The sequence below is a fragment of the Thermobia domestica genome, chromosome 8 (genome assembly GCF_964235325.1).
Source record: "Thermobia domestica chromosome 8, izTheDome1.hap1.1, whole genome shotgun sequence".
Taxonomy (NCBI): Eukaryota; Metazoa; Arthropoda; class Insecta; order Zygentoma; family Lepismatidae; genus Thermobia; species Thermobia domestica.
The window spans coordinates 137934187-137959446 of record NC_137461.1 but is presented as its reverse complement, the minus strand read 5'-3'; the positions used below and the strand labels follow the sequence as shown (position 1 = coordinate 137959446).

Genomic DNA, 25260 nt, shown 5'->3' with positions numbered 1-25260 from the left:
GAATAAAGTATCCATCTCCCATGTCATGGGCATTTTTACACTTAGATTTTGATTTTTTTTTTCATTTTAATCATAACTTTGGATAATTATATATACATATTTAGAGGGCCTCTCTAGAATTACAAAGTTAAGAATGACTGCAGTAAATATACAAATATGGTAGATTCTCGAACAATCAACGAAGCACGGTGACTCAGTGCTGTAAATCGTGTGTACCTGTTTTGCAGAAAGGGGTTCAAACTAGTTTTTCATGCTCAGCGTTGCCATGTTTCAAAGAACAAAAAATAATCCAATGCGTGTGTTCGTGTTTCGCAGGAGAGATTTTATTTTTTATATAGATAGGTTTATGGAAAGCTTGTACTGCACCAGAAGTTACAACGATAATGTATAATTCTTATGTACTTTTAAGTATAATTTGTATTTACGGGCAAAATGAGCTATTTAAAAAGGCACAAGCTATCAAGAAGAAGAAGAAATCTTATAAAGAAATAATTTAAATATTTGGTATTATATTGAGATTTTGTTATCGTTGCTATGACGATTTGTTTACTTGTTTTAATGTCGTTGCTATAGTAACTACAAAGATATAGATGTAACGAGGAACCATCTTGTGTAATCTAAATGTATAATATTTTAAGGTGTCGAACAAGATATACGTTGAATAATAATAATATATATATATATATATATATATATATATATGAAATGCATTCATGTGTTGAATTATTCCAAATAATCTCGTGTATTGCCTAAACATTTAGAACCAGGGCATATGTAACATAGTTCACGACAGAATTAGCGTTACATATTATATGGTGCCGGAACCATGGACTATGGAGATCAGTTAGAAGTAAAAGTAAACTATCTCTTATCATCATGGATTATTTATTGCTTCGTAATAAAAGAAAAATTTACAGAAGACCCATAATAAATGTGAATACCGGAATTGAAGAAGTTGGATGTTCCTGGAAGCAAGACTTCATTTGATGTAGTTAAACTTTTACAACAGCTAGGACAACAAATGAATTCCATGTCACAACAGATGGATACTAGGTTGGAACAAGTGACACAAAACATTGATTCCAAATTGAACACCAGATTGGAACAAATGGATTCCAAATTAGGCACCAGGTTGGAACAAATGACACTACAAAAAGGACATGAGTTGGATACCAGATTGGAACAAATGGATTCCAAATTAGACACCAGGTTGGAACAAGTGACACGACAAATAGGACATGAATTGGATTCCAGATTGGAAGAGATAAATGCCAAATTGGAAGTAACTGACAATAGGATGGAACAGATTGTTCATAGCTTTGTATTGGTGAAAAGTAATGTTGACGTAGTTGAAACCCAAGTCAACGAACATGATAAATTCCAAGATTGCAGGAAGAAATCCATACTATTAAAGAGAAGATCAATGCGGTCATCTGTTATCCTGATCCTGCCTTCAGTGCTGTGCGTGATGAATATACGATACTTGAACCAAGACACTGCAAAGAACACAACAATTCATCCGAAATCTGTTCTGACAGGGAAGACAACATTTTAAATACGGAGAAAGAAGAAAGGAGGACACCTCGCAGGAATCATATGCGCAGAAAACGATATCTAAAGGTGAAATTCAGTGAAATAAGGTCACTAACCAAATTCAGTGGCAGATCAGAAGATATTCCTGCAAGTATGTTTCTAGAAAAATTTGAGCAAGAGTGCGAGTTAATATGTATGGGTAAGGCCAAATTTCTTAAGATAATACCGCATATTTTGTTACCACCCTGTTCTGTATGATTTAAGGCAATTAGCGGTAATTTACGTAACAATTCTGATTTCAAAAATGCCTTGCTAGCTAATTTCGAAAATGACTTTATGTTAGCAGACAGGGATGCTCAGATCCGTAATCGACGTTTTGATCCAAAAATCGATAAAAGCCTTACTGATTTTGTGATCGCCGTGTATAATGATTTGAAACAAATCAATCCTTACCAACTGGAATCCCGTATTATCGTCTCAGTACTACTACCGTTAAGCTTCAGCAAGTATTAATCTCGTCACAATGTATAAATTCCAATAATTTAATTATGCTTGTTCAAAATTATGAAAGTCAGATTAGATTGCAAAGTAATAGAAATCAAGCTATGTGCCTGTTCGAAATAAGTAGCATAGACCGCATACGTCTCCAAAAGTGCTGCCATCCCCCCAAAATTAAATTATCTGTTTTTATACTATTTTATTAAATTTTTACTAATTTTATCCTATTTTATGGTACAATTTATGGTGATTTTATACAATTTATGGTGATTTTGTGATAATTTTATACAGTATTTTGTGATTTTTCATATTTCTAGTGATTTTTTGTGTTATCATCCAACAAAAAATTATTGTAAAATATTTTTGGTAATATACTTGTTATCTAAGTTGGAAACACTTGATGGAAACACACAAATGGTTGAGAATACAAAGTTAACTTATCATCCTTCCTAAAACTCTAAAGAAACTTGTTCCTTCCCTTTTCTTGTCCTTCCCTCAAGCGGTGACGAACAGGTGAATGAACTTGAAGAAACTACCTGGAAAGGGTGGGAGGAAGGAGACACAGATGCATGAAAGAATGCTAGGAATTCCTTTGTTCAAGGAGTAGAGGTAGGACCAACAAGTGGTAATGAGTTTTTTATGCTAATGAGCACCTGCGCCGTAGACTTTTCAGTTTTCGAGACATCTGGTGCCAAGAGAAGATCATTTGACAATAGGTCTTTGTTACAGGAATGTTGTTTATCCTTGAGTACACATGTACACGTGTACGAACAATGGATGCCGCAGATGTTTGTATGTGTAATAAATTAGGGTCATTGACATGCCGGCTTCCTTTATCCTTTGTTGACAGAGAAGTGGTTGGAGTGCCTACGTGACTGACAAGTAAGTTAATTGGTGGTAGTCTTGATGTCGTTTACGTAAAAGTTCATTCTCAGGTGTAAGACTCCCTTAGCTCCTCAAGAGGAAGCGGGAGGGGCAGACGTAAAAATTATTTAAAAAACGAACGATATTAATATCATAGTTTTGGAGCTTACTTAGATAAAGAAAGACATTCTAGATGCAATTTGTGTTCAAGTTCAGCCACCGGTTAGCACTCTGGGGGAGGGGAAATTGTGGCATGTAAAAATAATTGAAAATGGCCAATATTAATGTTGAATCTAAAGTTTTTGGAGTATTTAAGCTGATTAGTGTCAGTTACGATGACATTTAAGTACACGTTTAGACTCCAATAGGTGTAAGAAACCCAACATCTATAGGGAGAGTGGAAGGGGTAAAATATAAAATGAAAGAAAACGACTGATAATAGTGTAGAGTACCGTATAGTTTGCTGGGTCACTGAGATGAATAGCGATACTTCCGATGCCATTGAAATCCAAGGTCAACATAGATTAGTATTCCTGGGGAAAAAATGGTGACATTTTCCTGGGAAAAAAATTAAAAAATACGACCTAAATTAGTATCGAACCCATAGTTTTCGGGGTCCCTAAATTTATTGGTGATACTCACATAACCATTTAAATCTACATTAAATTAGTGTCGAATTCATAGTTCTCGATGTCGCTGAGATTAATAATTACGCTCCTGATAGTGTTAAACTCTAAGTTCGGGGCGCGGTGGCTCAGTGGTAAAACGTTTACCTCCGGTGCTTGGGGTCCCTTGTTCAATCCCGGCTTGCGCCGTGTGAACTTTGTGGTGGACCAACACCGTGCTCTTGCGTTTTCTCGGGGTTCTCCCGTTTCCTCCCACTTTTTTCATTCCACCATTTCACTCATCTCTCATCATCACCGTCTCCTTTAGCCTAACCGGCATATGCGTGGGACGTAAAACTTAAAGATTTCATTTTCATTTTTTTCCAAGTTCAGCTCCCATTGGCATGGAGGATGAGAAGGAGTGAAAAATAAAATGTCCCATAGACTGAGATTAGTGCCGAATCCTAGTGTGTGCTCGTCATACTATTGGGTTAGAACTGCGATGACATTTAATCCCACTTTTAGGCATGTCAGCGGATTGAGAATTTACAGGAGTAACGCCGAAGGCGTTGCTCGCACATCTATGTATATTTGAGTGTAGGTGTATTAATGTATATTTCATCGTAGCTCCGGAACGTCTGGAGCAATTTTAACTAAACTTGGTAGGCATATGCCAATCTGGAGAAAATGCTTTGGAGCAAAGACATCTCCAGGGGTGGGAGTTAAAACCTCTGATATTAGTGTGCAATCCAAAGTTTCTGGGTCGCTGAAATAAATAATAACTCTCCCAATGCCGTTTAAGTCCAGGTTCGTTACCAGCGTCGGACAGATGAGATTGGAGAGGTGAAAAGTAAAATGTCAAAAATAACTGACGTCAGATTTAATTCAAATTCATACTTTTCTGGGTTGAGAAAACGTCTGACCCTTTCGAAATGTCTTTTGGAAGACAGATAGTATCCACCTCAAACCCAGAGGCGGATCTAGCCTGGGGCCGTGAGGGCCTAGGCCCCCCGCAGTATTTTGAGTGACAAAAATAATTTTAGCTATTATTTATGTATATTTTTAAGGTTTACAGTAAACTTATGATATACCTATTCTAGTCTGGGTTCTGGCTGTTCCCCCTCCCCCGCTTAGTTTTGATCTGCTAGATCTGCCTCTACTCAAGCTAGGTTTCTTAATCATACCAATTTGATTACAGGTGTATTATGTGGTGGTAAAGTTTTTCAATATATGTTACAAACGTAGGATAGCTTCGGTATTTTCATAATTATATATTCATTGAAATATATATTCTAGGGGGAAGAGCATTCAAATAATTCCCATAAACCTATTTTCTCCGCGCGAAGAATGGGTATTTAAGCTAGTTATAAATAAATCCCCACTTGTAATGACCACTTACAATTAAGCTTTATCAAGCTTTATAGGCGGTACGTATTTTACTATTTAATACTTCTGTCTTCCTACGTTGCTCGTAATTCTTTCTTTTAGAGTTTTCTTTTTAAATAGCATTAACTATTTTTATTGTTGAAAAGGTTACCGATATTGCTGGAAGTTTTGAAAAACGTGAAAACTACATTTAAAGAATTTATAACTGGTTTACAAGAAGCCAAACATGTATACTTAATTACACTGTTTCTTCCAGTTATTGAACTTACAAATACCGTTTAAATGCTGTATTACGAATTTTATAATAAGAACCATTAAATTATATACCGTAGAATTACAAAATAACTATTAAATAAGAATTGCAGTTTCATTAGGAACAAAGGTGGTAAAAAAAATAATACTGCACTATTTTACGCAGAAGTCTTGCTGGAAATAATTATTTGTATATTGTGACCAAATATTTATTATACTCATATACTACTATTATTATTACACTGACTCACAGAAAAAGTTAAGTATCTGGAAGGAATGTTTTGATGTCGATGGTACTGTAATTTAATACACGTGCATAACATCGTTAGATATTAAATGATTACAGAATTACGATGGTCTGTGACGGCCAGATCGACCACCAGAGTGAATTAGTGTGTCGCCACGTTATTATGTGATTTTAATTCAAAACCCCCTCACACTTGGATGCATACAATGCTCTGGTTCTGTTTGGAAGGGTCTGATATTCCGGATATTGGCATTGGCACATACCGTATTTGACGTCCGAACTGGTAGTATACGTGTTCTATCAGGGAGTCTTGCTGACCAAAGGAGTTCATAGACATACTTGCAGGTACACATGGACAAGGTTGTCCTATTGAAAGATGATATCAAGGTAATATCTCAAGAAAGGTAACACATGTGGACGCTGGATGTCTGTGACGTACCGTTCCGTCAGAATTTCTGAATCGCTACCAGAGGTGACCTGAAGTCATAGCCGATGTTTCCCCACATCACAACGCCAGAAGTAGCAACGATTTGTGTTTTCAAAACATCGTCAAAATGTGCACTCTCCTCTCAGCACACCATACTTACAGATGATGGTTATGTGAGGTGATGGCGAACCGAGATTCATCGCCTCAGTTATCCATACTTTTTGGTACGTCATCAGTCCAAACAAACTCGCATATTTTAGCCTATATATAGGACTGTGATTCATACTTCGGCTGCTGCTAGTCTGCAACCAATGGTACTGTATAACACAGGTTTTGTAGTGAGTCTATTAGTTGTACCCGGATGGCAGACGAGGGGGTTAAGAAGTTAAGATGTACATGGATCACAATAGATCAATCCTCACTTAGTGTTGTCAGACTTGCTTGACCGAAACCTTTATGAAGCATGTGATTTCCCTCAACTTCCCATTAATTTCAACATGGAGCTACTCTTATACTTGAGTGTCCCACATGCTCGAATTTTCCACGATTCGATTTGCTAACCTCATGTTGAAGCCCTTTCCATAATCTGTTAGGTCAAACTCTCACACGAGCATGCGGGATTTTTCATTGTTCTTCAGTGCTCATTAACGGTTCGACGCTGCTCGTACCCCTTATTTCCCTTGTCATACCTAACAACACGCTCTCGTGGTGGCAACACCAATGCACTTTGTTGACAGTTCTAGCCATTATAAATGATTGCAACTCTCCATGGGTACGCCCCTGATAGTTAATAAACACAGTAGTTGTATGACGTCGGTACAGAATTGAAGGACTGAAAAGATATTTATTCTACTATTGATTGGAAAGTACGTGCGAATTTGTATTTGTGATGCTAACCGGTTATTATTAAGTGGTGTCAAAATAAGCAGATAAGTGTAATATTGTAGTTATTGTGGTATTACTTGAGCATTTCTTGGACGGAATAGGAATAAAGGAATATTATTGAATTGTACTGAAGTTTCTTCAGTTTGTATCAAACTGTCATACGGATAAGTGAGAAATCTCGATCAATTTTCCAACTTAAAAACTCTCACAGAGGGCTGGAGAGAGTTCCAGTTAAGTAATCAGGGATGTAGCCAGCAGGTTTATCTAGGAGGGGGGCAGTCGTTTTTGAAGGAGGGGGCTACAATGAACAAAGCCAAAACGAAAAAAACTGTTACAGCTAGTGATTTTGAGGTTTGGAAAAACGGAAAATTGTAGCAGATGTGAGATAGCAAGCTGTGCATTTTGTCATTTCTTACACGGAAGAAATATCATACTATTTTTCGATCGGTAAGGATCGGTAAATAATTTACCGTAAATTATAATTATATATAAATTTTGTAATTTTTAAATGATTGAAGCTTGGTAATCTTACGATAATGTTTTAAAAGCTGGCCATTTGGGGAACCTGGCCCCAACGGGTCCCCGTGGCTATACCGCTGTGAATAATCCTAGACGATGTTTTACATTACCGGTAATTTTACTTAGCCGTGGCCTGATCATTATTAAAATATTTGATTTAACCTTAATTTAAAATCATTTATCACCATAATCTGAATTCCTTGAATTTTGTTGATTTTTCGTCCCGGTGCCCCCTTGGTCGCGGCGCCGGAGGTAATTGCCCCGGTCGCCCCGCCCACGCAACGGCCCTGTTGTCAGTCACAAATCTATGCATTGTTTTCACAAACATTTCTGGAAAGTCGTTGGCGAGTTTAGTTATTGTGAACAGGCTGTTGGATCACACTTTCTCGTTTAATGCGTTACACAAGATCGTCCGTATGAACACTGGGCCTTCCACTACGATAATTGGCATGAACATTTGAACGCCCTTCCCGAAAGTCTCTTCATCATTACCTGACCTTCCCTTCAGTCATTTCTGTTCGTCCGCAAATGGCACAAAATTCCCGAATGAATGTCAGCAGCATTCCGTTTCTTGGCGTTCAGATATCGTATGACAGGTCTCACTTGGCATTTGTGGATTTTTGTATTACGTCAGCCATTTCACCTTATTAATACTCGCACGTACGCAACCCCACTCGGACGATTCTGTCTCTGTTGCAAACACAGCTGTCGTGTCGTGACAAAACGCTGTAACTTTGGCGGAGAAGTTTCGCGAAAATGAGCCGTAAAGTTTTCATCCGAAAATGTGTAGAACCAGTGTAACTAGGCAATAATGGTCAACCAATCAATTTTCACCAAATTTAATTACACAACATGCATTTACGTAACATTACATGTAACCACATGTTTCCAAAGTCAAGATACACTGGTTCTACACGATATAGATCACATTTTCTGATGAAAACTTTACGGCTCTTTTTCGCAAAACTGCTTCGCCAAAGTTACAGCGTTTTGTCACGACACGGCAGACAGAATACTAGGACACGCTTCTGCGCATTATCAACCTTATCAGTGCTGCCAACCTCGTGAAAAATATTATCCCTCTTTTTTGTATGCGCTTCCCCGTACATGCACGAGTACGAAATTACGTTGACAGTGGACCATTTCTTTCGGATGCTTAACTTCTTTATGTCAGTCATTGTATTATCAATATTATCATTAAAGAAGAACTGAGAATTCGAAGCTGCAGCTGAAATCGCAGAAGGGTTCGGACATAAAACGCGTATAACCAACGAATTGAAAGAAGGGAGAACATGTATGCACCAGGTAAACAAAATTGGAAACCACTACTCTGGATGAAATTAAGACGAAAATGAGGACAAATTTACAAAACGAGATGAGACGAAAAGGGTTTTGCGGGAATCGAGACGAGATGTAATCCAGCAGCTAGGAAAGTCCTGTTGGGAGTTTGAGAGCCAGAAGGTTTGTTTTACCGAGTTCTACTATCTTTAGTGTTTAAAAAAATGGTCACATGTTCTGAATAATGGTCATTATTGCGCAATGGCCGCCATCTTGAATATTCCTTTCGTATTCACTACATTTTTCTTAAATACATCTAGCTCAAGCTGTAATTGTCGCAAAGTTATCAGTTATACCTCGTTCAATTAGCAATAGTATGGGGTTTTAGGTGACGTTATTCACTTGTCAGTAATACACACAAGAGGGAAGTAAAGGAGGGAAATTTTGAAAATTTCCCTCAAAATTTTCCCTTTTACCGATTTTTTGCTATTGTTATATGGCAACGCTGGGTTCTAGGCGAGAAAGAATTTTTTTTCCTGTAATGTGATAAATATATGCTGAAAGTTTTGTCTTGATTGGTTTACTAGCGGAGGAGTAATAAAATATTTTGTATTTTATTATTTTGGTCGCTCTAACAATCTTTGGATTTAATGAAAGTACTTTTGTCACATAGAAAGACCTCCAGCTCAAACTGTAATTGCCGCAGAGATACAAATAATACCAAGATCTACTTTTAATGATATAGGCCTTTAGGTGGCTTGCCAGAAGTGCGTATGGGAAGGATCAAAAAATGTGGAAAATACGCTTAAAAGTTTCTATTTTTCTCTGTAGCACAGTAAATACAAGAGGATATTTCTTGGTGCGTAGGTTGGCAGCACTGTTGGAGTCTTACTATGACCAAAAGTCGAGGTTAACGTCGAAGCCGTCAATAAAGCGAAGATTAATGATTTAAAAGTAAGTGATTCAAGATTTTCTTCCTATGCTGCAGTTATGATGATGTACTATGCTGCAGGTATGATGATGTACTACGTCAAGATCAAATGCTAGCAAACAGGACTATTATTAAGGCTAAAGGACACCGTGTCCCCATACCTCCATCAATAAAACCCAACATTCCTGTTCGAGGTGCTATGGACAATTTCGACAGAGAAGAAGCTACAGTTTCAGGAATGCATGGAACACACGACACAGTACTTGTCTTGTTTCAAGACCATCATCTGAGTGATAAACTTAACGTCTCGTTAGAAGAACCTGATAGTCCAGAGATACCTGGGAACGTTTGGCATTGATGTCACTTCACGAACTCGCACTAAAGATATAGATGCCCAAAAACTATTGTACTACACAAAGCCAAAAACAAGGTGCAGTATCCTCAGTACTTTCGTTCCTAGCAATGACCTACTTACAGCAAATGAAATAAAACAGCCAGGCAGAAATTTAGATCTCATATGGTTTCTTTCAAGATTTCTTAAAAAATCCAACGTACCTCAATTAGATTTCCCTCAGGAAGTTGAGATTCCCTCTAGAAACGCTTTTATGAGTGCACTGTCTGAACATCCATCTCACAGGACCATTACGGGATATACTCCAATACTACCATATCCTGCAACTCAGTATGACTCTATTTATACAACAATGTGTAATTTCCAAGATATCTTGCACCAGTTAAATGTCGAAGAGAGTTCACTGTGGTGTGACGAAGGCGTATATCATATAGCTAAAGAAATTCAGCTTCTTCAACCCGAAAAGTTTTCCAACATATTTCTTGGCCTTGGAGGATTTCATCTTCAGAAAGTCGTGCTTGCATGTGTTGGTCTATACCTCAAGAGCAGTGGAGCTTTGGAAATTCTTGTTCAGACTGAAACCATGGGTCCACACACTGCTGAAAGCGCTTTAAAAGGAAACCACTATAGCAGGGGAGTTAGAGCAATAGGAATGCTTTGTGAAGTAATGGAAACACTGGAGTGGAAGGCGTTCATGGAACAGATTAACATAACTAAATACCCCGAATTGTTCTCAATAGTAAAACACATACAGTTATCAGTGTATGAAGAACAAAGTTGATCTAAAGAAACTAAATGTGCTATCGAAAACCTGAGTGCCATCAGAATGGACTTTGAGAAATTTAGAGAAAGTGGAGCACAAAAAAGTATAATGTTTGCTTATTGGGATCAGTTTGTCTCCACACTTGCTCCTCTTCTCCGAGACTTAATTCGAGCGGACAGAGAAAATAACTGGGACTTGTATGTGTGCAGCCTAAGAGAGTGTTTGCCACTTTTCTTCTCATTTGACAGAACAAATTATGTACGGTGGTGTACTCTATATTACCATGATTGCTTAAAACTAGAACAAGAACATCCTCTGATCTATAATGAGTTTAAGAACGGTCATTTCACAGTTCAACATAGTAACAATAGATTTAGCAGCGTTGCATTGGATCAAGCACTAGACCAACACTATAATAAACCAGCCAAAGGATCTTGAGGCATAATCGGAGTAACCAGACGAAAAGAAGCCGTGACAAAACACGATTTTATCAAACATGAGAAAGAAAATATAACATACTTTTTGAGACGGTTTTGCGGCCTTAATAAAGACGATGAATATGCTCTTCATCATGAGTTTTCGAAGTCCTTAACAATTCAAGAGCAGCAAAATATTTCAGAGATGATAACTCTTGTGCTTGAGAGAGGAAATCCCTTTTCGAAAGTTGATAGTTGTGGAATTTCTAACATTATAAGTGGAACAAAAATTGATCAAGTAATAGCTAATACTCTCTATACAAGAAATAGGAGATACTAGCTACAAAAACTTCGTTCAAGAAAGGCTAATTGACAAATCCAAAGTTATTCTAGATCCCATACATAAACAATTTCCAAAGACAAAGAAACACATATCTGCAACCGAGACGCCACTCCAAGAAACAAATAATGCTATTCGGTTCATAGAAATAGCATGTTCAAGAAATTTCGATATTGAGACAGTACTAAAATACGAGCTTACATCTACATTGTATTATCAAACAGATGATGGGCTCTTAAAGAAAGCAGATAAAGCACAACTCAGCAAAGAACTTGAAAAACACTTTTTTAAATAAGAATGATGTAGTTAGTCATCTATCAACGCAGGAAACGAGAGCAGCAATGGTGATTGACTTTATGGTATACGCGCGAAAAGTCTATGTCAAACGGCTTATGTGTAAGACGTTTGGAGACTACTTTGACTATTTGTGGAAAATATTTTTAAAACTCTCCGAAGGTTGTTTGCGCACTGACATAGTGTTTGACTTGTATCAAGATAAAAGTATCAAAAACTGGGAGCGACTGAGGCGACAAAAAATATTGATCCAATTGATGTGATTCCTAGTAACCCAAATGCACCCCTTCCTGTCAACATGGATACTTTTTGGGCTTCAAGCCAGAACAAAGCACGTTTGCAAGAATTCTTCATTGAGTGGATTGTCGATCAAAGAAATTCTATAAAATCGTTGTATTTGGGAGGAGGTCACAAACATAACCCAAAGTTATGCCTGAAATTAACCGAAGGATCTGTTAGTTTGGTACCAGATCTTTACTGTGAATGTGAGGAAGCTGATGATGGAATCATGAAACACATCCAACACATGGTCGAAACTGATTCCATTGAAAGAGTTATGATTGCCTCAGTAGATACAGATGTTATGATTTCCGCACTATGTCATTTCAAAAAGAGTTATAAAAATGTGGCCTGAAAGAACTGTGGGTTTTCAAAGACACATGACCATCTATGAGGTACATACCACTTCACAAAATGACGAAGAATATGGACGACACACTTTTATATGTTCTTCCTGCTGTTCACAGTTTAACTGGTTGCGATACCACAAGTAAGGTTGGGACAAAATTTATGGCACTTAAAACAGCAATGCCATCAGGAACCCTATTGAATAATTTTGGGGTTGCTCCCTTGGATGAAGGAACGATACACAATGCCGAGCTTTTTATCGCAAAAGTACTTGGTTCATCAAAAACAAACTGTGATATGGTACGATTTGAACAGTACCACAAAGCAAAAGCTATCAACTTTTCTCAACTATGTCCACCATTATCAACGATAGTCTTTCATATACAGCGTGCATATCTTCAGTGCTACATATGGATGACTGTGCTGGATGAAGCCCAACCACTGAATCCACTAGAATATGGTTACATAGAAGAAGCAGGATATCTTAAGCCAATAATAATGACTGGATATTTCAGATCTCCTGAATTTTTCTCTCCTGAATTTTTCTCTCTCCTTTTGCACATGTCTTGCGTATGTGCAAGACATGAGCAAAAGTTTATGTTTGTCCTTGCAGAGTGAAACAAATACCGTGTTGTCCATTCTGTAAATGTAAAGTGAAGAATATGTGTGTAAAAGTGGGATGGAAGTGTCAGTTTATCAGACATTTGTGGACTGTTATGTAAGAATAATAATAAATTGCTGTTTGAAAATATCACTTGATATCAAATTTGGAATATTTCTTAATTACGAAACATGAAATGTTACGATTTTTTTAAAAAATCTATGTCTTCACTTGTGAATTAAATATTGGGTATTAATGTTTAGTGAATTTCTAGTAGTTCCACTTCTATCTTTTAGTGCTTCCACATCATTAAAATATTTCATGTGAATTTTATATTTATTTCCCTTATACTTCCTTGTCATAAGTTATAATGGCACATATGTTAGATTAATCCACACCATTTATTACTCTAATCAAACAAATTATAAAACGAAATAATATTTGTACCTCTGCGGCAATTACAGTCTGAGCTGGAGGTCTTTCTATGTGACAAAAGTACTTTCATTAAATCCAAAGATTGTTAGAGCGACCAAAATAATAAAATACAAAATATTTTATTACTCCTCCGCTAGTAAACCAATCAAGACAAAACTTTCAGCATATATTTATCACATTACAGGAAATGTATGTAATTTTTCTTTCTCGCCTAGAACCCAGCGTTGCCATATAACAATAGCAAAAAATCGGTAAAAGGGAAAATTTTGAGGGAAATTTTCGAAATTTCCCTCCTTTACTTCCCTCTTGTGTGTATTACTAACAAGTGAATAACGTCACATAAAAGCCTATACTAATGCAAATCGAACGAGGTATAACTGATAACTTTGCGACAATTACAGCTTGAGCTAGATGTATTTAAGAAAAATGTAGTGAATACGAAAGGAATATTGAAGATGGCGGCCATTGCGCAATAATGACCATGATTCAGAACATGTGACGATTTTTTTTTAAATACTAAAGATAGTAGAACTCGGTAAAACAAACAAACCTTCTGGCTCTCAAACTCCCAACAGGACTCTCCTAGCTGCTAGACTAATGAGGAAGAATTCGCGAATCGATACGAAACAAGGATTAGACGAAAATTACAAGACGAGACGACCTTGTTTTTCATCTCGTCACGTGGGCAATAATACTCAGAAAATTCCAAAATGAATAGCTTACTCTTGGTATGGGTTGGCTTTCCTATTGAGGACCGCGGTGGCTCAGTAGTAAAGGTTCACCTCTGATGCATGGGGTCCCGGGTTCAAACTCTACTCTCGCCAAGTAAACTTTGTGGTGGACAAACACTAGGGATGGTACCGAGACCGAGACCGAGACGAACTTTTATATACCGAGACGAGACCGAGATCGAGACGGACTTTTACATACCGAGACGAGACCGAGACAGACCTCTACAAATCGAGACGAGACCGAGACGAGACCATGGTCAGTCTCGAAAGTCTCGGTCTCGTCTCGAATATTGATAGTTATTTTGGCTTTTACTCAAAACTTGTTTCGTTGCTGTATGAGATAATATGGAAATGGTTGACTGATGTACCTGCACAGCGGCGTATTTAGGGGGGTAGGTATCTTGATCAAGCCCCTCCCGAAACAAAATCTCTCTCTCTCTCTCTCTCTATATATATATATATATATATATATATAGGGTGGCCCATTTTAATCTTTCCATGGAAATATCTCGAAAACGGTTGAACATAAATGAACTGAACAAAAACTCAAATAAGAAATACCATGGGGCAGATCGAACGGCGAAGTCATGGTGCCCCCCAGGGCCGTTTTTCAAGGGGGCCTGGGGCCAACTTTAAAATCTTAGATGGAAACATGGGTCGAGTGACACCTCGTTCGATAGGTCTTTAAAAACTAAAAAGCGATGTGACAAAAGATTTTTCATATCGGTCACCGTATTCAAAATAGCCCCCAAGATATGTTACCTGCATCAGATGAAGGTCCAGTAGCACTAATATGAAAACGGTTGAACATAAATGAACCAAACAAAAATTCAAATATTAAATCCACGAGGCAAATCGAAGATATTGTCACGATGTCCCCCAGGGCCGGCTTTCATGGGGGCCCAGACCCAGCTTAGAAATTTTAAACGAAAATATGGGTCAAGTGATACCTCGTTCAATAGATCTCCATACACTAAACAACGTTTTGGCAAAAGACTGTTCATATGGGTCACCGTTTTCAAAATTGCCGCCAAGACATGGTGTCTGTATCAGATGAAACATCCAGTACCACTAATATGAAAACGGTTGAAGATAATAACGGATGAAGAGAATAAAACTCCTATAGGAAATCACAGAGGGTATTTATCATTCAAGGACTCGAAAATGTTGCAACGGAGAAGATGCCTAGAGTAAAAGTGCCATAATGCAAAGGAGGAAATCTAGTTCCTAGAAAATCATCGTTCCAACGTCCTCCGTAAGTGGGTGAAGCGGGACGGGAAGAAACGGTGAAATTGCAAATCAGAACCTTAGCTTTTGCAAATTGTATCTACACAACAAAATTATCTGAAATGTTATTTTATAACAGATAGTTGTCTTTAAAAAGAAACAAGATAGGTAAAATTCTTGTTAAATATTACTTTCCATTTTGATTGCAGGCAATGATTTGTGCAAAAATGAATCAACTGAAATGCGAAACCAATTTGTCGAACAATGCAATTTTAGAACAACCTGTACAAATGTTGGTTTTGCTCAAAAGTCGCCTGCACAATATTGGTTCATTACTTCATTACAGTACCAGTCACTAGTACACCCATGTGTTTCAGACAAACCATACCTATTGCAAGTAAAAGTGGGGTTCTCATTTGAAATTTTACCATTCATTTCCGCTTCACCCACTTACGGAGGGAGGTCGGAAAGATAATTTTCTAAGAATTAGATTTCCACTTTAGCATTATCTCACTAATATTTTAATAATGTTTTTCTCCGTTGGAATGATAAATACTTTCTGCGATTTCCTATACGATTTTTATCCTGTTCATTTATTTCCAACCGTTTTCATATTAGTGGTACTGGACGTTTTATCTAATACAGGCACCATGTCTTGGCGTCCATTTTGAATACGGTAACCGATGTGAAAAATCTTTTACCACAACACTTTTTAGTTTTTAAAGATCTATCGAACGAGATATCACTTGACCTATGTTTTTTCCATTGACAATTTTGAGGTTGGGCCCCGGGCCCCCATGAAAGGCGGCCCTGGGGTCACCACGACATCATCTGACGTGTTTTATGTCATTTTCCTGTTTCACTTTTTGTTCTGTTCATTGTCACAACTCTGTTTTGGTGTTTGAAGGTCTATCGATCGAGGTATCACTTGCCCCATGTTTCCATTTAAAATTTTAAAGTTGGGCCCTGGGCCACCATGAAGGGCGGCCCTTGAGGACACCGCGACAACACCACTCGATGTGCCCCCATGGCTTTCCTATTTGAACTTTTGTTTGATTCATTTATGTTCAACCGTTTTCATATTAGTGCTACTGGATAATTAACTGATACAGGTAACATAATTATCTTGGCTGCCATTTTGAAAACGGTGACCGATATTTTAAAAAAAATCTTTTGCCACATTCGTTTTCAGTTTTTAAAGATCTATCGAACGAGGTGTCACTCGCCCAATGTTTCCATTTAAAGTTTTAAAGTTGGGCGGGCGCCCTTGAAGAGCGGTCCTGGGGGACACCATGCAATCGCCATTCGATTTGCCCTATAGTATTTCCTATTTGAGTTTTTGTTCAGTTTATTTATGTTCAACCGTTTTCAAGATATTTCCGTGGAAAGATTAAAATGGGCCACCCTGTATATATATATATATATATATATATATATACAGGCGGATCCAGGATATGATCAAGGGAGGGGCTAAACAATACTTTGCCTCTTTATCCAGTGTAAAGCAGGATTGAAGCTCATTTTATTCAGTGTATACCTTAACGTTAAGGGGAGATATAGCCCCTATCCCTTCCCTTGGATCCGCGCCTATATATAAACAAGCAGTTACCAACGCAAAATAGTTATATTTTCTCAAATTGCACTATGTAAGGTATTACCTATTTCTAATTTAGATATTAAATAAAACCACAATACCACATATATTATTCAGTGTAACAAAGGACAATACAGTATCACTAACATCAACATTTTGGAGATCTCTGATAACTCAAATAGCATACACGGTGCAATGTGCATCATTTGTATCTTAGCTTCAAATACTATGATCATGGTATAATGTACGAGGGCGGTTTGATAAGTCCGTGCTAAGTCCGAGAGAGGGCAACACTGGTGCGTACCGAGGTGATTGTCAGTTAGTAACATCTCTTGAAAGATCATACACCAAGTTGCAGCCAGATCTGTTTAGTGCTCTGTGTTTGGCGTGCGGTTAAATTGGGTAAGTCGAGTGAGTTTCACAAACATGGATGAAAGAGAATTTCGTGTGGTGATCAAACATTATTTTATGAAAGGTACTTCGCCTCAGAAGACGAAGGAGAAGCTAGATAAACATTATGGTGAATCTGCACCTTCGATTGGAACAGTGTATAAGTGGTTTCAAAATTTTCGGAGAGGCCATATGAGCACAAGTGACGGTGAACGTTCTGGACGCCCTATCGAGATCACTACACCAAAAATCATTGAGAAAATCCATATGGTCATGGATGATAGACGAGTGAAGGTGCGTGAGATTGCTAGTACTGTGGGCATCTCTAGTGAAAGGGTACATAATATTTTGCATTAACACTTGGGCATGAAAAAGCTATCCGCGCGATGGGTGCCGCGATTGCTGACAGTGGATCAAAAACGAAATCGTGTGAGGTGTTTCCAGGATGGTTTGCGGCTGTTTCAACGGAATCCACAGGTCTTTAAGTGTCGTTTCGTCACTGTGGACTAAACGTGGATACACCACTACACACCTGAAACAAAGGCACAGTCCAAACAATGGGTTGCCAGCGTGGAATCTGCACCAAAGAAGGCGAAGACCGTTCCTTCAGCCGGGAAAGTGATGGCGACTGTCTTTTGGGATTCTCAAGGCATAATTTTCATCGACTATTTAGCAAAGGGAAAAACTATTACAGGTGAATATTATTCATCGTTATTGGACCATTTAAAAATTGAGATGGAAGAAAAACGTCCAGAATTGGCCCACAAAAAAGTTCTTTTCCATCACGACAAGTCCCCAGTGCACTCATCTGTCATTGTAGTCGCTAAATTGATGGAATTAAAATTCCAACTCCTTCCGCATCCCCCTTATTCGCCAGATTTGGCCCCCTTGGACTACTACTTGTTTCCCGATCTGAAGAAATGGTTGGCGGGACGCAGATTTTCGTCAAACGAGAAGGTGGTTGCAGCAACTAGTGCCTATTTTCCAGAGTTGGACCAATCATATTATTTAGAGGGGACCAACAAACTGGAGCAGCGTTGGACGAAGTGTATCAGCCTCAAAGGAGACTACGTTGAAAAATAAAATAATGTTATCCCTGAAAATGCAGTAGTTTTGAATTTTGCACGGACTTATCAAACCGCCCTCGTATTTCGAATGAAGGAACAAAGTTACAAGAAGTGAAAAATTTAACTTTTTCTAAAGACTTTACTTCGAAAACGTGCTAACATATCACGTCTCATCATGTAGATGCTTCCAAAAGATTTTGATCATAATGTCATTTACAAGAATTGTTATTTCAAACCGTTTTAGAGATACCAAACACATGGATAGTGATTGTTTTATTGCTTAAAATAACGCATTTGTGTTAAGTTTTTATGTTGATTATTGTTTTAGTTTGCTTTTATAACATTACAACAATAGTTTTTGGTTGTTTTAATTAAAACAAGTTGCAGTTCTATTATTTTAAACAGTGTTGCCACTTAAATAAATTGCTAAATATTATTCTAAATATAGTGCAAACAACGTCACTAAGCTGCAAAATATTTTAATAACACGTAATTTGCTTTATGGTGCAAGCATGGTTTCAAAAGACGACGTTTTTTCATAGTCTTTGGGCTATTTATAATGTTAATGTCAAAGTTTTCGTTCCAGCAATACATGTAAATGCAAATTGTAACTGAAATTAAATGTAACTGATAACTTTTCAGTAACACTAGTTGTTCTCCTAAGCCTTAGGCCTGATGTACACAAAACTATGCTTAATTAAAAACTCCAAATACACCCTAGTTACATTTCACTTGTTTTAGTTTGACCACCGACCACCTCAAACTCGATCCATGCCATTAGGTATGTGCAATTATTCAAGGACTTACAGTTAGTAATACACATTGTGTTGATTTTTGGTTTGGTTTGTTTTAGTTTAACGTCCAATGATTATGCTAGGGCGTCCAAAGGAGACGTGGAGCTAATGATTATAATGGAAACCGAACCACTTCGGTCGTTCAACTGTACCCCCACCGGAAATCGAATTCGGGACTACGCAAACCGAAGTCAAGCGTGCTAGCCGCTAGACCAAATGGAGGTCCTCACATTGTGTTGATTTAAATCATTGAGTCAGTGTTGCCAGATTCGAAGATCAAAAAGTAGCGTGTCTGTGCTCCAAAAGTAGCGGGTTTGAACTATTTGTAGGCCAATATACAGTATATACAGTATAAATGAATTATTTGGCAACTAATGACTGGTACTAATTGAATAATTTTTAACATGGGCTGGAAAATGTGCTGGACATATTGCAAGAAATTATGATCGATGAACAAAAACAATTCTACACAGGATACCACGAGATAAAAGTAGCCTAGGAAACGTCCTTATACAAGAAGGTTTGACGAGATCAAGAACAACTGGAGAGTAACCTGAAAAAGAATTGCTCAAGATAGATAGTTGTGGAGAAGACTTGGAAAGACCTTCATCCAGCAGTGGATTGACAATGGTTGATTATGATTATGGCTATGATTTTATTATATCTGGACCTCAGATGTAAACTAAACCAAGTCATAATTTCGTAATTTTACAAGAGAAGCGAAAAACCAGTTCCTTAAGTAAGACCTATAGTACTGTTTTCAAACTATACTAAGTAGTTACAAAGTAATAGGATGCTTTTAGACTTACATTGTTACACCACTAGAAAGAACATAGTCTATTAAAAAAAAAGTATTCTTAACTCAATTTCGACCAAAAAATGACTTAGCATAGTCTACCTCTAAAGTTCATGTATATATATAACCAGGGGCGCCCCCCCCAGAAGAGGTAACTTTCTTATTTTACATATATAAATAAAACCCATCCCAAAGTTTGGAGCCCTTAAAAGTAGCAGTATGACAACCCACCGCCCCCCCCCAGAAGTCGGTCCTGGATCCGCCCCTGTATATAACTTTTACTAGGTAAGGTAGGGTAAAAACAGATCCAAAATTTAACGAAATTCGTACAGCGAAAAACAAATTTTATCCTTCATATTGCAGTAAAACTACGAAAATTAATACTTAAGAAAACTAGAAAGTTAAGAATCACTTGTTTTGCCGGGACAGAGAAAATAGATACATATATCTCGAATTACCTATATACTTACATAATATGTATGTCCATGTTTCGCAAATTTCAGCGTAATGAACGCATGATTAGTTTTCTCGAATAAAGATCACATGCACCGCTGAGAAAAATGAAATGAAATCTTTGAGTTTTACGTCCCACGATTATGCCGGTTAGGCTAAAGGAGACGGTGATGATGAGTAATGGATGAAATGTTGGAATGAAGAAAGTGGAAGGAAACGGGAGAACCCCGAGGAAACCCACGCACACGGTGTTTGTCCACCACAAAGTTCACTTGGCGGGGATTGGGATCGAATCCGGGAGCCCAAGCGCCAGAGGTGAACGCTCTACCACTGAGCCACCGTGGCCCCATGCACCGCTGAGAACTCAGGAATAAGCTCAGGAGAACTCAGGAATATGTTACGGCACTGGATATATGCTTCTATAATACATTACAACCTTATAAACCTGTATAAGAAACAGAATGTACTTAAAGTGAGACGCGAACTATACGAAACATAAGACTTTGAATCTAACTTGTTTGATGATCCAACCCGAGACCACAGATAGCAAAGATGAGTGCTGTAGCTCCCACTATAAGGTTAAGGAAGTGCCTGTTTTAAAGTATCAATTAAACACTGAGATGTGAAATGGTAATAAAGCAATTGATCAATTTGAAACAAAGTATGTGGTAGTAATAATTTACTCTATTTGTTAAGATAATGAACGTTATATTCTGTTTTTGAAATGACGATCAAAGCAGAGTGTTTTGGGTAATAACTGAGAAATTGTAAAATTTCAATTTCGGTACGATTAAATACATTTGTGCTGCTATGTGTTGCGTTATCCGTTAGGAGGTATCGAACAATTCTGATTCAAAGGAAGTAAATAAACTATTGTATAGTACTGGAGTTAATTTAATAGAGTTTAATTGTATATGCAGTACTGAGGCTATTTGAGACGAAGTCTATTGCTGAAAGTAAAATATGGGTTACTATTAGTGTTTTATCCCAGGTATGTTATACCCACTGATGATTGAACCCGGAACATACGCATGGAAAGCATTAGCGTTGGCAAATTAGCTACGAAGAAGTACATCATACCAGAATTCTGTCAAAAATGAAGGCAAACACTAAGAACCGGAAACGACAGACTGTACGATAATAATATTTTCACAATTTTAATTTCATACTATTTATTTCGAGACTTTCGAGACGAGACCGAGACTTGGCTTTCGAGACCGAGACCGAGATCGAGACAAGTATCTGTTGACCGAGACGAGACCGAGACGGTGATTTTTGACTCGAGACGAGATCGAGACAGCGACCGCTACTTATCAACCGAGACGAGACCGAAACTGTACAAAGTCTCGTCTCGATACCATCTCTAACAAACACAGTGTGCGTGGGTTTCTTCGGGGTTCTCCCGTTTCCTCCCACTTTCTTTATTCCACCATTTCATTCATTTCTCATCATCATCGTCTCCTTTATCCTAACCGGCATATCCGTGGGACATAAAACTCAAAAATTTCGTTTCAATTTATTCTACAAAGATAAAACTTCTTTATTTCTTATTGTTGTGTTCATTGCTCTAATTACTGAAAGCTTACTACGCAGTCGGCGTTCCATTAACCATGGATATAGATGTATTGTTGAACTTGCCCAATGGGGCGAAGAAAGAAGAGGAGTTGTGTGAGCGCATGCGAGAAAATAATAAAAGTGGATACAAGGTGATTTAAGCAAGCGATTTCGTTTATTTTAAGCACATCAAGTGTTTTGTATATAAGGAAAGGAGTGAATAAATAAAAAAGACTTAATTGGATTTATTTACGGCCACAACTGTGGCCTCTACTTTTCAGTGGACGTTAGTGGCAGTGATAGATAATGGACAGAGAAAGCGACCCTGAAGACCTCCCTGGTCCATCAGGGTTGGGACAAAGGACTTTAAGCCATCACCAGCAGCCGCCTGATGAACGTGGCCCAGAGCCAGACGTTCAGTGTGCGCAGGAAGTTTCAAGCGAAGAAGTTTTACAGGAATTCGACTACACGTCGCTTTCACAATGTATTCTCCGTACTGTACAAAGTGTTCCAGTAACTCCTGGAGATATGGTCAATGTACTTGGAACAGTAGCCACTTTGACAGGAGCAGATGCAGCAAGAGCTGTAGCCAATATCCAGGAGGGATTAGCTGGTCCTTCTGCCGTTATAAGTACAGTTGGGATGCTTGTGTTTTCTAGTGTGATGAATTTAGTTGAAGCGAGGACACGAACCTCTATTAACATTGCCAATGATGAGGATCCATTGTATGTTGGAATGGATATAGATTTAAATCCTTCGGATCAACTAGATGTATATTGGCCACAGATTAGAGAAGCATTTGAACGAAGGAGACGTGTTTTGTATGTAAACCCCGAAACGCCTAGAAATCTTCTGTTAGAAACAATATTTAATGGAGACCGATTTCACTGGACATCGATAGCCCTCGGAATTAGTGCTTTGATGTCATGTACTTCAGCTAGTGAAAGGAGTCTATGTTTTGGTGTGTGCAGTTTCCTAACATCTATTGCCTGCAGTGAACATTTCAGAAACACCTATGAACCACTGGAAGACTATTCTGTGGCAGAGACTTCCGTAGATAGAGAAGTTGAAATAGGTGGTCAAATGGTTGTCAGGAATTACGCAGTTATAGAGAGGACCCATAAGAAGATTCCTAGAGTGGTTATTGCAGCCAGTGCAGTAGTGTTGGGATCTTTTTTCTTTATTAAAGGACGATGGTTATGATCATTTTACTTGTTGTTAGAGAGGACTAACTTTTTCAGTGAAGTGATTATATTCGCAAAAGACTTCCTTGTTTGTAGTGAAGCATTTCCCTTAAGGAAACTCCTAGTTGTTTTCAAGTTTACATGCATATTTACGTATAAACTTTGTAAACTTGCCAGAAGTACAAATTTATGAATTACTGTATGCAAGCAGTGCAGCAGCTGAAATTACTGTATAATTTCAAATTTCGTTACAAGCAATCAATTCATCTTAATTCAAGAGCACTTCGATGAACTCTAAATTAAAACTACGTAGCCTATACCAGTATATTGTAAATACTCGTTGAAGCAAATGTGTTGATTATTACTGTAAATATTTATTGAAATCAAATTAAATGTTATAAAACGCTTGTGAAGTTAATAGTTCAAGTAAAGGTTCAAAATGACGTATTTATGTTCAAACAACAAACACTCTGATAAATTTTGAGAAGTCTGCAATTTAATACTTTCAGAATGGTATTACAATTATCTAGTTATTGGTTTTATGATTTTTCATAGAATGCACAAATGTGAGGGCCCTAAAGTCATCGTCATGAACTGTACAATCAATTTCTATTTTGCAACAACAACAACAACAACAACAATAATAATAATAACAATTCACCTAAGTGCTAATGTAAACACTCATAATGTTCGCCTCTGGGGGTCAGCAAATCCTCAGGAGATTGTACAGTTGCAACGAGACTTCCCTAAATTGAATGTGTTTTCTGCCATATCTCGGCGGAAAGTTTATGGACCTTTCTCACTTATCGACTCGATGTGTACCGTGTGACGAATGGTGCTCACATTCAACACTAGTAGCAAAAACTGTTCGAATTGCTCTTTCATTAAATGTATTATTATGAGGCGTTCAGAATCCAAACCGATTAACTCCATTTTCTGCTGCTTTCTATGCTCTACATATTTTGACTTGGAAAAGATACATTCTTTTCAGAGGCAAAATCGATTAACTTCGTAGTGGAAATATTTGCCACTAGAATGCGTAAACGTTCTGATCATTCTCGTTTAAATACATTGTACTTAAGTAACTAAAATGCTCACTACTGAAAAATCTCGTTTGATGGAGTTAATTGGTTTAGCATCTGAACGGCTCATTTATAATTGTACGTTAAACGTAATAAATACTACAAAGTTTTAGAACAGCAATGCAGCTAGGCTAGTTGTCACCCGGGCGAGAACTCGCCTTAGCGCCCCCTTCCTGACCAATCAAACCAAAATGCTAAACAACTATACCCAATTTTGGCATCATACGAGTAATTATTCTATTCCATTTTTTTCTTCAAGTGGTAAAGCTTGATTTCAAAATTGCAATATATAGTTTAATTTTTAGTACAAGATAAAACACCAAACTAACTAGTATTTGTCAAATTGCAAATCACAATGTTTATGGAATTATATCGGGATGTGCATAGGTGTAGAATGAATCAACAGTCTGTTGCTTTAGAATAGAATATTTAGTTATGACAAACCGTCAAGCTGTTGTCTCGAGTACTGTACTAGGATATTTTACAAATCTCTTAAATCGATATAAGTTAAATGAAAACATAAAAACCTGGAACTAAAATTTAACTTTTGGGGGCTCTTTTGGCTGCAAAGGGTTTAACAGTGTGCTCAAAAGATAACTGAAGATAACTAATGCTCTATGGATATGATCCTAAGGTTGGTGAGTCGTTATTGTATTGTTAAGTTTCTGAGGTATTTTTTTATGATATTTAGTTTGCTAAAATTCCTTTCCTTGCCTTATAGTGAAAATAAATGTTTACCCAGTTTTGCGCCCCCAATCCAGCCCCAGGGCACAAGCCCCGTTTGTTCCCCCTACTTACGTCACTGTCTTAGAATCCCGATATTCACCTTCAAACACGCTGTATTGGATAACTTTTATTTTCTCAGTTTCAAGCGATAAAACCTTATATTTTACCAGTGTGATTTCTCTCATAAGTCGCTTCTGGTACTGTATTAATTGTTAAACTTCGTTGACAACAGTCTGTTGCTTTAGAATAGAATATTTAGTTATGACAAACCGTCAAGCTTTTGGGTCTCTACTAAAACAATATTGAATTCGGAAACAATATTATCACTATTTTTGTAGACTATCGAATAGATTTCAAGTATAATTAAAGAAAAGAGATGCTTCACAGGAGCCCCGTGTCCACGAGGGGT

General features: G+C 37.6%; 1 pseudogene; it reads left to right on the top strand.

Moving 5' to 3' along the window:
• The first annotated feature begins 17168 nt into the window (after positions 1-17168).
• On the top strand, positions 17169-17893 carry LOC145692312 (protein GVQW3-like; annotated as a pseudogene).
• Positions 17894-25260: the final 7367 nt, after the last annotated feature.